Source organism: Pyrgilauda ruficollis, unplaced genomic scaffold (genome assembly GCF_017590135.1).
Source record: "Pyrgilauda ruficollis isolate IOZ18807 unplaced genomic scaffold, ASM1759013v1 scaffold196, whole genome shotgun sequence".
Lineage (NCBI taxonomy): Eukaryota > Metazoa > Chordata > Aves > Passeriformes > Passeridae > Pyrgilauda > Pyrgilauda ruficollis.
Genome location: NW_024518762.1, coordinates 666,065 through 680,720, shown reverse-complemented (window position 1 = coordinate 680,720; position 14,656 = coordinate 666,065). Strand labels below are relative to the sequence as shown.

Sequence of the window (14,656 nt, the reverse complement as noted above, 5' to 3'; positions counted from 1 at the left end):
ATGCCGCCGGGGACTTTGGAGCGGACTTGCCGGCTCCACCAGCGTGCAGAAGAGATGCTGTGGAACACAGCAAGTGAGTTTATGCGTGTGTCTGACGAGGATTGACGAAAACCTCAGAAACTTGAGCAGATCAAAGAAAAGCCCATCCCCAGGGCTCCCTGAAAGGCGTGAGGCTCCCGAGGTACCAGGAATGAGTTAATCCCACCAAGGAATGCCGAGGAGCTGCCAGATAACAGAGTGACATTGTTTTTCCCTGATGTCAGCACAGAAACCCAAACACAAAGGGGTGAATGTAGTCCTCGGAGGCAGCTGAATGCGGAGCTTGTGCCGGCATCCAGCCGCATTGAAACAAGACGACAAAGTGTTTCCTGGAAGCAGGGGCTGGCTGGGCAGGCTCGGGGATGCGGGGATGTGTGTGCCGGGAGCGGGACAGGGCCATCCTGCTCCCTGCTGTTTGTGAGCACGCAGCTCTGCCCCCGCTGCACATCCACCCCTGGGCATCCCATTTTCCTTTACGGTCACTGCAAGGCAGTTCATTTTCTCCCGTAGCATCCTCGTGCTGTGCCTGAATAACTCACCTTATGCCGTGTTTGGTGGGTGGTGAGGTCTAGAGGATATTGAGAGCAGGCTGGAAGAGAAGCCTTGTTTCACTGCAGTTTATTGCTGCCACAGGGACAGGAATTGAATGCTCGCTGCCAGGCTCTGGATGCGGAGCTGCTCTTCTCAGCAGGCAGAATGTGCTCTGCCTCCATCCACCCCCGGAGGGGAAGTTTCACAGCTGGGTGACTGTCCATCACAGCTGACAAATCCATCACAGCGTAGTAATGTCTGTATCACTCATTTTTTTGGCTATTCTGAACTCTACAGGAAGGTCCCGGGTTCAATCCCCGGCATCTCCAGGCGTTTCTTTTTTTATTTTTAATTTAGTTTTTTTTTTTTTTTTTTTTTTTTTCCCCCCCCGTCTCCTCGCGCGGCCGCTGGTTCCGCCGAGCCAGGCCAGCACCACGCCGCCGGCACAGCATAGCCCGGCCCAGCCCAGCCCGGCCGTCCCGGTTCCGCTTCCGCCCGGGAGCCCCGCGAGGAAAATCAAAGCGCGGCGGCCACAAAACGCGGCGGCTCCTCCGCCGGCAAAAAAGAGAGTTGCATTGGCCGGGAATCGAACCCGGGCCTCCCGCGTGGCAGGCGAGAATTCTACCACTGAACCACCAAAGTAAACAAAAGGAAAAAAAAAAAAACCTGAAGAGAAAGATTTAAATTGCTTTGTGTTTTTATTGCAAGGTTGGTGTTAGCACCCTTGGCTCAGCCTGGTGAGGAGCCACGGCCACTCTGCGCCTTAGCTTACACACAAACCAGAGTTTGGGTGTTGACTGGGAAAACCAGACCCAGTAACTCCCAGAAATCATTCTTAAAATCTGGCTGGAAGAAAGTTAAACTGCAAGTGCTGTTTTCTGACAGGACGGAAAAACCCGAATGGCCAAGATTATGGATGTCAAAATAGGAATGGCTGAGTGCAGAAGGGCTCTGGGGGATCCGTATGGCTGCTTGTGGGAGAATAAATTAAATTAATTTATTTAATAAATTAAATAAATTAGTATCCAGCGTTCTCCCCTGTGAGGGTGGGCAGGCCCTGGCCCACAGCAGCTGTGGCTGCCCTGGATCCCTGGCAGTGCCCAGGCCAGGCTGGACACTGGGGCTGGAGCACCGGGGCAGTGGCAGTGTCCCTGCCAGGGCAGGGTGGGACGGGATTTAGGGTTTTAAAGCTGAGGGCTGGCCGTGCCGCACACCGGGGCTCCGGGCTCTGGCAGGGCGCAGCTCGGCTACAGCCGGTGCACGGCGCTGCTTTTGCTGGCTCTCCGCACGGGCACACCGTGCTTGGGTTCCTCTCCGTCAGCACCAGGCTCCCAACCCGCCGGGTCCTGTCCCGCCTGGGCCCCGGGGGATCAGCGCCGCGGGCGGCCCCAGGCCCGGGGCTCTGCCTGCGGCTCCCCGCACACGGACGGGCCCGTGCCGCCCCGGGCCCCGTGGCCGTGTCCCGGAGCTCAGTGTCTGTGTCCCGGTGCCGCTGCCGGGGCTCCGTGGCCGTGTCCCGCTGCGGGCCGAGCGCGGTGCCGGCAGAGGGAGTTGTGTAGGGACGGGACGGGACAGGACCAGGACCGGGACCGGCAGCGGCACAGGCCGCGGCCCGCCCTCCATTTGGGGGCGCCCGGCGCGAGGCGTCCTCAGCCGGGGATGTAGCTCAGTGGTAGAGCGCGCGCTTCGCATGTGTGAGGTCCCGGGTTCAATCCCCGGCATCTCCAGGCGTTTCTTTTTTTATTTTTAATTTAGACCGATGGCACCCATGGCACCCATGGCACCCATGGCACTGCACGCACCTGCTCCGTTCTGTTTCTCAGCCCCACGCACTCACACAGCTCTTCTCAGCCATCATTTCCGGGGAAAAAAGTTTTTAAAAAGTCAGCACTACCCGTTAAAGATTTTTTTCTCTAAATGATAAAAAAGCCCTGGGAAAGTGTATAATGCAAACACCATACATGCCATGGAGTCTGGCCTGACTGTTGGTTTTGGTCTTGTTCATCTCTCACAGATGCAAGATGTCACTAATGATTATTTCAGTGATAATTTTAAAAACTTCTTTTTTTTCTCAGCATATTCTTTGAAAACTTATTTCGTTTCTAAGCATTCTGTTTGTACCAGAGATAAACTAATAAGCAATGAGTGATTTAATGAAAGAACTTCAGGAGATTACAGGTGAAGGTTTCCAAGATTCTTTACCCCTATCTCTATGGTTGGGGTCAATCTTAAAGGTCTTCTCCAACCTAAATGGTTCTATGATCATTCTTTACATTTAAAAGCTGTCAAAGCAAGTCACAGATGCCAGTTTTTGTTCCTTTTCCATCCTGGAAGGACTTTGCCAGGGGAGGCCAATGGTTAAGGCCTCAGAGGCTCAGCTGACCCACAAAGGAGTCATCAGTGGGCTCACAATGGTCTCTGTGACTTGGCAGGTGATGACATTTCAGCACACTGTGCCTGTGTGGGGTGATGTCACAGTGAGTCCTGGCTTGCGCTGTGACACGGCCATGCTGTGTCCCAAAATAAACGATGCACACTCCTGACGATCAGTTTGCCTTGGACACGCTCCCACAAACAGCCACACGTGAGCCAGAGTCCAAGGAAAAGCTGCAACGAGTGCTTCACGTCCAGGGAACATTGAGATTTACGTACCAAAGTGCTGGAGAACAGGGCCTGGGCAGGAGGAACAGCTACAACCGCCCACCTCGGCACAGGTCAGAAGCAAGCAGGGGTTTTCTGGTTCAACTTTCTGGCACTGCAGGTCATGTTCCAGTGTCCTGTGTTTGGATGTGTGTGAACACCACAATGGAGCAGCCCAGCACAGCTCCCTTTCCTTCTCAGCTTCTGCTGCCAGAAGGCAACACAATAAAAACTGTAAGTAATAATTATTATTTAGGCTGTGGCTTACGGTTGGATTAGTCAGCTAGCAGAACTGTTTTCTCAGACAAGCCCAGGACCAAAAGCCCACAAGCACTCAGGGAAAAGATGTTCCTATTGAGAAGCCCTAACTCCCTGTTTTACTGTGTCTGGGAGTCAGCCACGCAGAGGCTTCCCCCTACTTTTGTTCTGCACCTCCTCTCCTTGCTGCTGAGCTGAGGCTCTGCCAGGCAGGGACATCTGGCAACATCTGTGCACAGCCACCTGGGACCAGCAGCGTGTCCTCAGAGAGGGGCATGGGGCCAAAGAACCACGGGCTGGCTGAGGCTGGAGAAGCCCTGTGAGATCACCGGGTCCAAGGGGTCACTCAGGGACAGGGGAAGGTGTCCCTGCTTCTGGCTGAGGCTGACAGGGCAGAGCCCAGGAGATTTAGGTGTTTCTGCTGTGCCCCTCTGAGGAGGATGCTGCAGCTCAGGGCCACTTGCAGCCTCTCTTCCCCAAGTTCAGCTGGTGCACTGTGACAGGAACAAGGCTGGGTTGATATGCAGTGGTAAATCCACTCAAATCAAGCTCAAAAGTGCAGGTGTGGCTTACCTGGGGTGTGGTAGTGGGTATCATTGCTTCCCTCCTGCCTGCTGGCTTGGACACGTGCTCCCATGTCTCGTGGAGGGACTGTGCAGTCACTCCATATAAAATGGGTGTTGCACTGATCTTTGTCCTGGCCCATGAAAATGGGAAGTGCGATGGCACAGCTGTACCTGTACCGCTGGCTCTGGTCCACCTCCTCACGTAGAGCTGTATTAAACCATGTACACCCTGGGAGGTGTCCCAGGAATTCCTGGAGGTGGCACTCAGGGCTCTGGGCTGGGGACAGGGTGGGCACCCGGCACAGCTGGGACTCCATGGGCTGGGAGGGCTTTTTCCAGCCTCAGGGATTCTGTGATTCTGTAAATGGAGATCTTAGAAATAAAGCCCAATGAGTAAATCAGAGCACCATGAAAGACAGCAAACCTCTGTGTAAGACCCAGCTGGTGTTGCACTAACTCACACACCAGGCAAGCCCAGTCAAGACTTCCAAAGCACTGAAGATAACAAGAGGCCTTGCAAAATGGCTTCTCGAAGCCTCTCCGTAAAGGTTTCCCAAGTATGTTCCTGCCTCCTCTTTCAGAGTGCAGAGAAATTGCTCCATCCCTGGCGAGTTCTCCGCTGAGTGGAGCACACGCACATCAACTCGATTTTAACAGGTCACGGAATAAGCCGGGCATTTAAAAATATCCACCTACCCAAAAGGACAAATGAATCCGTATTGTGGAGCCCTCAGCAAAGATGGTTGGAACAAAACAAACAAAACAATCCTGGTAATCTTTTAGGGAAGACTTATAATGTAGAACAACTTGTCAGTGTGGGTTAAAGTTTTAAGGCCTAGCAATTTTGACAGCGTCCCTCTGAGCACAGCGAGCGCGCGGGGACGAGCAGGACAGCAAAAGGTCACTTGGTCACACATATCTGCTGCCTCTCTGAAGTTTAGCTCCAGACCCACTAGGCACGTCCCAATTAATTATTTAAATCTGCAGGGAGAAATATTTCAGTAGATGAAAAGGCACAATGTGAAATTCCGGGGAAGGTACAGGATGGCTGGCAGAGGGAAAATGGGGCGAGGTATCCCTGCCACGGGACACGGAGAGGAGCCACTCCCCTCCAGGAATGCTGACTGCTCCCGAGACCAGCCTCTCAGGGATTGTCCAATATCCCTTCTTTTTCAATGGAATAGTTCTGGATCACAAAAGGTCACTGAAACCAAATTGACAATGATACATGTGGTTATTTAGAATAACTTTTCCCGGCACAATAATTGATGATGCTGCTGGCAATCTGTAAGTTCCTTATAAATGCATGGACACCCTGAAACTGTTCATCCCAGATCCTGCCTAAAGTGCCCCAAAAGAAAGCTATCAAGATGGCAATGCCAGGGAAATGGGCATTGGAAGCAAACAGGAGACTCAAATCCTGGATTTATTCATTATGGGATACCAGGCTGGGAATTTTCAAGTCATTGTATACGTCTTTGAACAGGTTTTCTAAGCTTTCCTAATCAATTCAATGGAGAAAATACCTGGATAAGCAGCAGACAAGTACAGTCACCAGGGCTGGTTTTCATCTGTCATTGTCTGAAATGAAATAATACAGCACAATTCTGAAGAGCCGTTTGCCTTGCTTTTGCTGAACACAGTTTGTCACTCCAGCACATGTACAGAAAATAAATTTAATTTTTTTTCATATTTCCTGCCACAACAAAGCTCCTTAAACGTTTAAAGAGAAAATAACTACTCTTGACCAGTCCAAGCAGTCTTGCTTTCTAAAAGATACTGTCCTTCTTCTTTTCCTTACCAACAGAATTCATGTTGTCCATCAGACCTAGCTGGGCCATTTGCCCCGGAAAAACACGATGCCCCACATCCCTTCCTTCCATTCCCTCCCGTGCTGCCATTGCAGGGAGAGGCCAATTAATTATGGTGTTTGTTCTGCCACAAATAACGCGGCCCGTGACCTTGTTCTTTTAAAACTGCAATTTCTGCATTTGTTTCTGCGGCTCAGATCTCGATGGGACAGCAAACAACCGGACATGATTACAGTGATAACACACCATAACAGAAAAACCAGCCCCTTTCTCTCCCTCAGCCCCACGGACACGGCGCTGGATTTATCTGCTGCAGGGCAGGGGAAACACCTGAGCACCAGCAGCACCTCCTGCTCGGTGTAAGCTGAGCACGGGGCTGCACCTGCAGGGATACCCGACACGGCAGCGATTTAAATAAATGCTCAGCCACAGCCACCACGGAGCACTTGCCTGCCCTGGATCCTGCTGGAAAAACCCCAGCAGAGAAATTCTGCCTCTGTCTCTGTCCCTTTGTCTCAGCTCTCCTGCGACTGTCACCACCCTTGCTCCTCACAAAGACATTTTCCTGAAGACAGATTAGCAGGAAACGTATCAACAGATTTTCTTCTTATGATACATAACTCTGGCACGCAGTCAGGAAACGATGATGATCTTTTTCCCCATCTTCCCTTGCTAATGAAGAGAAACTGCCTCTGGGGTTGAGGACAAAAGGTGAACTCTCCCTGCACACAATTTACACCTGCTGAGCACATGATTTCGGGCATCTGAAATTCCTGTCTTGGCAGGTGGCCCGGGGACCAAGCCACACGCACGGAGACTTACTCTGGAGGTAATATTTTCATCCAGGCATTAAATAAAAAACAGACTCGAGAGGGATGAATTTTGCAACACTTTCAGGCATCTCATTTTTTTACTTAACCTTGTAAAACTCTTTCACTCTTCAAACTTATGAAGCCCAACCTTAAACAATCAGTAACTAAGACAAAAAGAGTGCAGTAGTTGAACAGAAGCCTGAAGTAGGGGAGAGAGCAGCCCATCCCTGTTTATTGGTAGCTGCACTGTGAAGGTGGGGAGAACCACCCCTGGAAAGTGAGATTGCTTGGGAAATGTGATCCTTACGAAGTTTTCACTTTCCCTTTATGAGGAGAGTAGTATAACGCTCTCATTTTCTACCCCACTCAAGGCTTTGCAGGTTGGAAAAAGCTGATGAGACACAGCGGTGCTGGGGTGCAGAAAATGTTCACTTGGAAACCGGCTATAGATACATTTTGCACTCCTAAACTGCCCTGTATCAAAACTCAAAATTTGTCATGCATGAACACTGACAGTGCAGCTACATGTGGGTAGCTAGCCACTTTGAGGGGTGGGGGAAAGGGGATTCTCCTAGCTCTGACAAGTATTTGTTAGAGATGGATGAAACAACATCTAGTGCCATATTGGAACACATCTATGGAGTAGGCATTCACATCCAGAACTTGTGTGTGTTGGATCATGCTGAAATTATTTGCCAAAAAAAGCACTGATTTTTTTTTTTTTTTTTTTTAATTCTTCCTTTGTGCTCCAAAAGCCACACACCCTAAAAACCATATCCTTAGAAAACAACGAATCATTGTCTGGTCCTTTCCTTTTTATTTTCAATTCTTTCTCTTCAATTGACAGCTTCTAAGCCGGAGTATCTGCTAATTCCAGCTGCCACTCGAGATCTTAGCCCCTTTTAAGAGCACTGATGTTCCTGGGATAAACACTGCTCCCATCACCAGTGACTGAATATCACTGACTTTGCAGAACTCATGAAATCCAATCCCCGCACTTGTTTACTGACTTGAAATGACACCTAGACAGCTGAAGACCACGATCAGCTCCGCGGGCGGCAGAGCCGGGCCTCACGCGTGGGCCGGAGGCCTCCGGTACCGCCACGGGCGCAGGCCCGGGGAGGGGCCGCCATGGGCGGCGACCCCCATCACGCAAGGCCGGGGATGAGGAGGCCGCAGCGGGCCCCTCCCCGCGGGCCCAGGCCGCAGCGGCGGCGCTCCCGCGGCCTCGGCGGGGCAGCGCGGCCCCGGGCGGGCAGCAGGGCGGGGAGGCGCCGGCGGTGTGCGAGGCGGAGCTCGGGGGAGCCTGGCTGGCTGCTGCAGGCGGAGGGCGGGCAGGGAGAGAGCCGCCCTCCCCTCTTCTCCTGGCGCCGGCCGGCAGCAGCCCGCAGAGGGACGCGGGCTCCCGGCGCTCCCGCAGTAAGTGCCGTTCGCGTTCTGAGGGAGCGGGGTTCGGAGCGGGATGGAGGGAGCGGGGCCGGCCCGGACACGCGGGTGCAGCCGCGCGTTGAGCACCGCAGCTGCCTTTTATTATAAAGGCATAGCAAACGCATCCTGCCTGCCTCTCCTCCGCATCCTGCCCTGGTGCCCAGAGCAGCTGGGGCTGCCCCTGATCCCTGGCAGTGCCAAGGCCAGGCTGGACACGGGGGCTGCAGCAGCCTGGGACCGTGGGAGGTGTCCCTGCCAGGGCAGGGCTGGCGCCGGAGCATCTTTAAGGTCTCTTCCCACCCTAACCATTCTGGAATTTTATCATTCCATGTGGAAGGCTCAAGAGCAGCACGGGTAAATGGGATATTGGGAAGAAATCCTTCCTGTGAGGGTGGGCAGGCCCTGGCACAGGTGCCCAGAGCAGCTGTGGCTGCCCCTGGATCCCTGGCAGTGCCCAAGGCCAGGCTGGACACTGGGGCTGGAGCAGCCTGGGACAGGGGAAGGTGTCCCTGCCATGGCAGGGGTGGCACTGGGTGGGCTTTAAACGTCCCTTCCAACCCAAACCATTCCATGATTCTATGATCTTATACAGCAGCTTTCACTACCAAGTGCTCTCAGTCTCCTCCCCCTGTTTTATTTAAGCTTTTGGATGGGAAAAAGAAAATACCAAAGAAAAGGAGAGTGTGGCAGTTTTAGAGAAGCGGCGCGGAGCCCCTGGCAGCTGTCCTGTGTGTGGGTCATCCCTGTGCCCCCTGAGAATGCCCCACAGCGAGAGGTCCAGCCTCAGTGTCTCCCTGTCCAGGACAGCTGCTGGGTGCCTGTAGGTATCTATATATAATAAATAAGGAGGTTGCAGAGCTCATTGACTATATTTTTTTTCTTGGATGGAGCTGGTAGAAATAATATCTCTCATTATAAAAAAACCCCCAGAATTATTGGTAAAAAATAGCGCAGCTGTAGTTACACTGAACTTCGTAAAATGAAAGTAAGTTATTACTTCCGCTGAACATACTCGTGGGACCATTGCTTGGTGGCCTAAACTGCTCTGAGTTCTTGCCTCTGTTAAGCAGTCAGTAAATGTTTGTAAGCCTGATTCTTCAGGAAAAGATGTAAATGTGTGTGTGGAGAGCTTGGATTCAAAAGCAGCCAGATTTACTCCCTCCTTGACTTCCTCTGGTGCTACTGTGAACAGATAGTACTGGTGCTGAGAGCAGCTCCTTTCACCTGCTGCTGGGAAGCAGGGGCTCTCCTGCCCTCCCCAAGAGCTGCATTTTCTTCTCTTCCTTTCCAGCCTTTTCTTTTCCTCTCTTATTCTTGGTTACAGTTCTTCAGGAATTTTCAGTGATGAGCAGTGACTGGTTAGCCAGTAAAGACTTGGTCTGATAGTTCAGGATCTTTCTGTGTTAATATGTAAAGCAAAGTCCAGTATTGCCCCTTCAACAGCAATAACCAGAATATTATTCATATTAACATTAGGCATTAGCAGTTTGCTTAGTCTGAAGTTGGATGGAAGTTTTGAGTTGGCACAAGTGTGCATAAAAAATGATTCACACCCCTTGTGTCTAACTGGTAGCATTACTGTGGTTGTGTGTATATGGATTTACACTTCGTTTTGCTTAATTATGTGTGTGCACAGGAGCACAGTAATAATAACAACGTTATGCACTAGACCTTGCTGCATAATGTAGTATTTTCTCTAGAGATCCATTTCTACCTGCTGGCTGTCCCCGACAGGAATTTAGGAAGCTGGCAGGATGTGGTCAGTGCAGAGCAGTTTTCCAAAGGACAGCTCCTGCAGGTTCCTTGCTGCTGCCTGCTTTGTCTCCACACAAGTCTCTGCAAGCTTTAGCAAACATTTGAAAGAAATGTGGGTTTTCTGCTGTCAGTCTGCAGTTGTGACTTTCACCTTCCACTCGTAGCTGATGGTTTCAAAACAGGGCTTGGCATTTACAAGTAGCTCAGTTAGGCAATATCTTCCTTGTGCTGGTGCTTGTTTGTGTGCTGGCAGATGGGACCCGGGGAGTTATTCTGCCTTTTTATGGGCTGGGTACCCTCAGTCTCAACCAGGGCTCTGCCAGCCTGGCTGTACAGATTAACTAAGCCGCTCTATGTTCTTGGCCTCGTGGCTGTCGTTGGCACCTGGGTTTTGCAGGGATTAGCTGTGTCATGGTGGGTGTGCTCCTGCAGCCGCTGGGAGCACAGGATGTGAGCACCAGGGTGCTGATCCCTGTCCCTGCAACCCTCCTGGGACCCGCTGGGAGAGGGACACCACGGCCAAGGTGGGAAACGGGAGCAGGCTGGGCTCTGCTCCCAGGGAGCAGGGACAGGAGCAGAGGAACGGCCTCAGGCTGGCTCAGGGTGGACAGCAGCAGGAATTTCCCCATGGAAAGGGGGCTCAGGGATTGGCAGGGGGTGCCCAGGGAATGAAGTTCCCTCCTGGAGGTGGCACTCAGGGCTCTGGGCTGGGGACAAGGTGGGCATGGGGCACAGCTGGTACTCCATGGGCTGGGAGGGCTTTCCTAACCTCACTATTTCTGGGGATTCTGTGACATAAAAATTAAAGGGTGAAAAAAGAAAGCTGAAGCAAGTGGGGCAGAAGTAGATCACCCTTTAAGGAAGGATTCCTGCACTTCCACTGCTCCGTGGGTGCTTGTGGATCACTGGAGCCACTTGGGGTAAACACTGCGGAGCAGAGACCACAGAGCTGTTTGCAGCAGCAGCTGTTGGGCTCTAGGGCTCCACTAATTAGCTCTTGGTAATGGAGATGCAGCCTATTTCTTCCAAAAAGCTTCACTTTAGGAAATAGCTTTTGTTACGTAAGGAACCGACAGCTTGTAATCAGAGCTCTTCCACAACATCACAGTATTGATTTTGGAAACATTCCATATCCCTGAAAGGCTCTCTCTGGGCCGGGTTCCCGAGCGAGCGTGTAGCTCTGTCTCCAGGGGTTTCCAGGTGAACTCACCCCGAATCACAGCCAGATCCTGTGGATGGAGTCCAAAGTCTTGCACTGGGTTGTTTTTATTTGCTTTGCAAAGCTTCTCAAGCAAAGCATTGATTCTGATTTCAGAGTGATTCTGAACGCAGGCCCCTCCTCCAGGATTAGATTTGCATGTGCTATCAGGTCTCAATCTGAATCCCAGGATGTAAAACTAGGCTACTTCCTTGCCACGCCTAAGTATCCACCTAGTTTGTAGCTATTTTTTGAGCAGGTTCCTGTTTGTGTGTGCAGGTATATGTCCAGTCTTGTAAAAAGCAAAACACCTTGTTTTCTAGCCCCTGCTCCTTGAGTCTTTGGCTAGGGAGTGGAAGGAAGAGCACGGATAAAGTGCCAGCGTTGGGATCAAGTTGAACTGGCAGACTGTCTATTCCAATATCCTCATTAAAAATGAGAGGAATGAAGAATATATTTAAAAAAAATGGGGAAACAGCTATAAATTAACTGTATCTGACAAGAGCATTTCTTTCTAGTGGCAGTAACTGGCTTACAGTCACTGAATGGTGTGTGTGTTGATGGCTGATATTAACCCCCACCAGCAGTGAAAGCCAGAGCCACTATTTGAGAAGTTTAAGTTAAAACAACATTGGCACGAGAACACAAAAGTATGGAAATCATCCTGCACGCATTAGTCAGTGATCAGGCTGGAGACCAGGACAGGAGGGAATTGAAATATTTTCATCTAGAGCTTGATAAATATATTGTAATGTTTGTATGCTGGGAAAGCTCAAAATACCTGTTGACGTTGGAGTCTCTTTGTATTCCTGTTAGTCCTTAGATACAGTTCTTGGGATTACAGCCATCCCTGTCTGCAGTGTTGCCTCATTCCCAGAGACATGCTACTGTCTGTGGCAAGACTATTGCTATTGAAATTCCAAGAGGGATTTACACAGAGGACTTTTCCCCTCATCATCTGTAAGTGGGAGGGTGATGAAGCAGAAGAAAAAGAAGTGGTTAGGCTAAAATTGAAACACTAGACATTTGAAAGAGAAGCTAAAAAAGTTTGTTCCTTGTGGGACAGAGTTCACAGCAGTTGTCCTGTCATCTAAAGCAGGGTGGGAATATCTTGGTGTCTGATCACAGAAGGCAGATGAAGCAGTTGGAAGCAGTAGGACCAAGAGAAGGAATGAGAGTAGGATACCTATTTTCTGCCTTGTTTCTCCTTTATTTTTGTGCCTGACAAGTGCTACAACCACTTTTGGGCATGGGAGCCGAGCTGGTTGCCTGTACTGGAGCGTGGGAAGGACTTCCCCCATATGGTGAAGTGCTGCTTGGCTTCCACTTACGGGCACAGGGTGGCCTGGGGGGATTGGGAGCTGAAGTCCTGCATGCAGGGTGTTACATAGCTGTGGGGTGACCCTGTGAGCTGAATGCATATCGCAGGTTGTGTTCCCGTGCTCGGCTGGAGAGCTGCTCTTGGATACTGACTTTAACTGCAACGCCCTGCCGTGTGTTTGAGAGCCCGGAGTGACCAGGGAGGCTGCAGGGGAGGCTCTGCAAGGTGGTGCTGTGTCCACCGTGGTGGGACCCGCTGGAGCCCTTCCTTGGCATGTCTTGTGTTCCTCACCAGAGATCTGCCTTGCAGGGGAAGCATCTCCAGCTTGGGTTGGGTTAAGCTTTAATCAGTTCCTTTCCAGCTACTTCAATTGCTGCGGCGTGTCATCCCGTGTAACATTAACCACTCCCGGCACTCCAAGGCACACGAGAGACAGCTTGCTAGGTGACCTGCTTAGGAGGGTGCTAATTGGGCTGTTTTCTGGTTACATCCCCTTTTCTTGTTGGTAGGCCACTTCCTGCATTGACACACCCTGGAACTGCCGGTAACAGACCAGCACAGCTTTAAAGGCTGAAAGTACCCCCAGTCAGAGCTTAACTTGCTGGCCTTGCTGCTGCTGTCACCGTGGCCACCTTGAGTGGTCCTGGAGAGGGATGAGAGCTGGGTTGGAGGGAGCTGAAGGTAGGACTGCAGCTCTTTGGAGAGGCAGGAGCAGTGCAGGACTCAGCTCAGCCTGGAGGAACACCAGTCTGTGCCTCTCAACATCACAAACTTACCTGAGCGGCTTTGGGAAGGAAGGAATTAGACAATGCTCCTGCGCCAATGGCAGGTTATGCAAACCGTAGTGGAGATGATTATAAGTTTTCTATTTTTAAGCCTTGCATGGAGTGACTCACTTTATTAGACGTGTTCGTTTGCAATGGAATGCGAAGCGCCCGGATTCCATGGCAATGGCCTCGTAAGGCACACGGGTATCCAACATAACAGATTGGGTTTCTCCTCCCAATTTTCGGCTTGCGCGTCTCAGAGCCGTGTCTGATGGCAGCGCGGGGCGGCTCACGCTGCTGCGGCGCAGCCCTGCAGCCTCCATCCATCTGTCCCTCCGCTTCTGCTGCAGTAGCCGTCCTGCCTCGCCCTCCAGCTCACGGCTCTGGGGCTGAGCTCCCCACCATTCCCCTTCCCTCATTCCTTTCATTCTTTCCCCCAGCTTTGGCCATGGGTTGCTCAGCTCCAGCCCTGTATCTTTGTAGTTAGAAGCGCTGGCGATTGTGGTGTTTCCCTTTCAGCCAGCTGCTGCCCGGGTGGGAGTGGGTTGCACAATCCCAAGAGCATCCAGACAGTAGTCTGGCCGCTGGCTGGGCCGGGCATTACGGGAAGCAAGGAAGGCAAGTCACTCCCAGGAGCTGTGCCAGCCTGGTGAGGGCTGCGGGTGGCAGAGGTTTGCCATGTGGGATGCGCTGTGCAGAGGCACCTGCTGAGGGTGGCTGTTGAAATCCCTTCTTCAAAAACCAGGGTGTAAGTGGTGCCTTGTAGGCCTTTGGGGTTGGAAGCAAAGCAGTGTAAGGAGTGCATTAACTGCTGAAGTGGAGCCCTTGCCTTTGACACAGCAGGTCCAAGGTCTGATAGCTGGGGAGGGTCACCTGGGGACCTCGCCGAGGTAGGGAGCAGGTCACCAGCCTGGGTCTGGAGTGGGAGACTCCTCTGGAAGTGGCTGTTCCATGTTGCTATAGTCCAAGTGAGTGTGACTGATGGTTAAGGAATGCACCAAGGACTTCCTGCTGTGACTGGGGTTTGTATTAACTTTTGGAAATTGAAAGCAGGAACTTGTGCTGATAAATCTTTTGTGTAGTTTCCATTTTGTGTAGACTGCTCTCCCCACCCCTTTGTGTCCTTTCAAGTTTAAAGCCTATTTCTTCTTATCATGAATCCTTTAATAGTGGTTTGAGCTAATGTCCCTCTGAATCTTCACCAGTGCTCAGCTGTTCCTGGGAACTGTTCCCTGGGGTTATTGAACTCCTTGGACAGATCACTCTATGCAGTAGCTACTCCTTGTGACATGCTCCTGGCCCTTCCCACGCCAGCCAAGGGCTCCTGCTCCTGCCACAGCTTGTTCTAGAGCCTGTCAGGGACCTCAGCCCACCCTCCAGGTGAGGCCATGGGTCCAAAGGTGCCATTTATGGCTTCTATTGAAATCAAGGGTAAGGCTTAACATGCAGATTGACTGTGTCAGATGGCACTGACAGCGCTGAAACACTCTGAGCCGCTTTTAAAGGTGATTCAGAATATTTGTGTGATGG

The 14,656-nt window shown here is 51.5% G+C and overlaps 1 protein-coding gene and 2 non-coding genes across 5 annotated transcripts in view; 2 read left to right on the top strand and 1 right to left on the bottom strand.

The window, feature by feature from the left end:
* Window positions 1-1,141: 1,141 nt before the first annotated feature.
* On the bottom strand, window positions 1,142-1,212 carry TRNAG-GCC. Its single transcript has one exon. It is a non-coding gene; the product is annotated as a tRNA-Gly (tRNA).
* Window positions 1,213-2,225: 1,013 nt separating this feature from the next.
* TRNAA-CGC lies at window positions 2,226-2,297 on the top strand. Its single transcript has one exon. It is a non-coding gene; the product is annotated as a tRNA-Ala (tRNA).
* Window positions 2,298-3,189: 892 nt separating this feature from the next.
* Window positions 3,190-14,656, top strand: part of GPD2 (glycerol-3-phosphate dehydrogenase 2) — a 60,424-nt gene continuing 48,957 nt past the window's right edge. The window contains exon 1 of one of the 3 annotated variants that reach the window (XM_041465968.1): window positions 3,190-3,444. The gene's annotated coding sequence lies outside the window, so the exon portion shown is untranslated. Of the gene's footprint in view, window positions 3,445-7,830; window positions 8,077-14,656 lie in introns of those variants that run through there. The other 2 variants (XM_041465969.1, XM_041465967.1) reach the window with 2 other exon arrangements.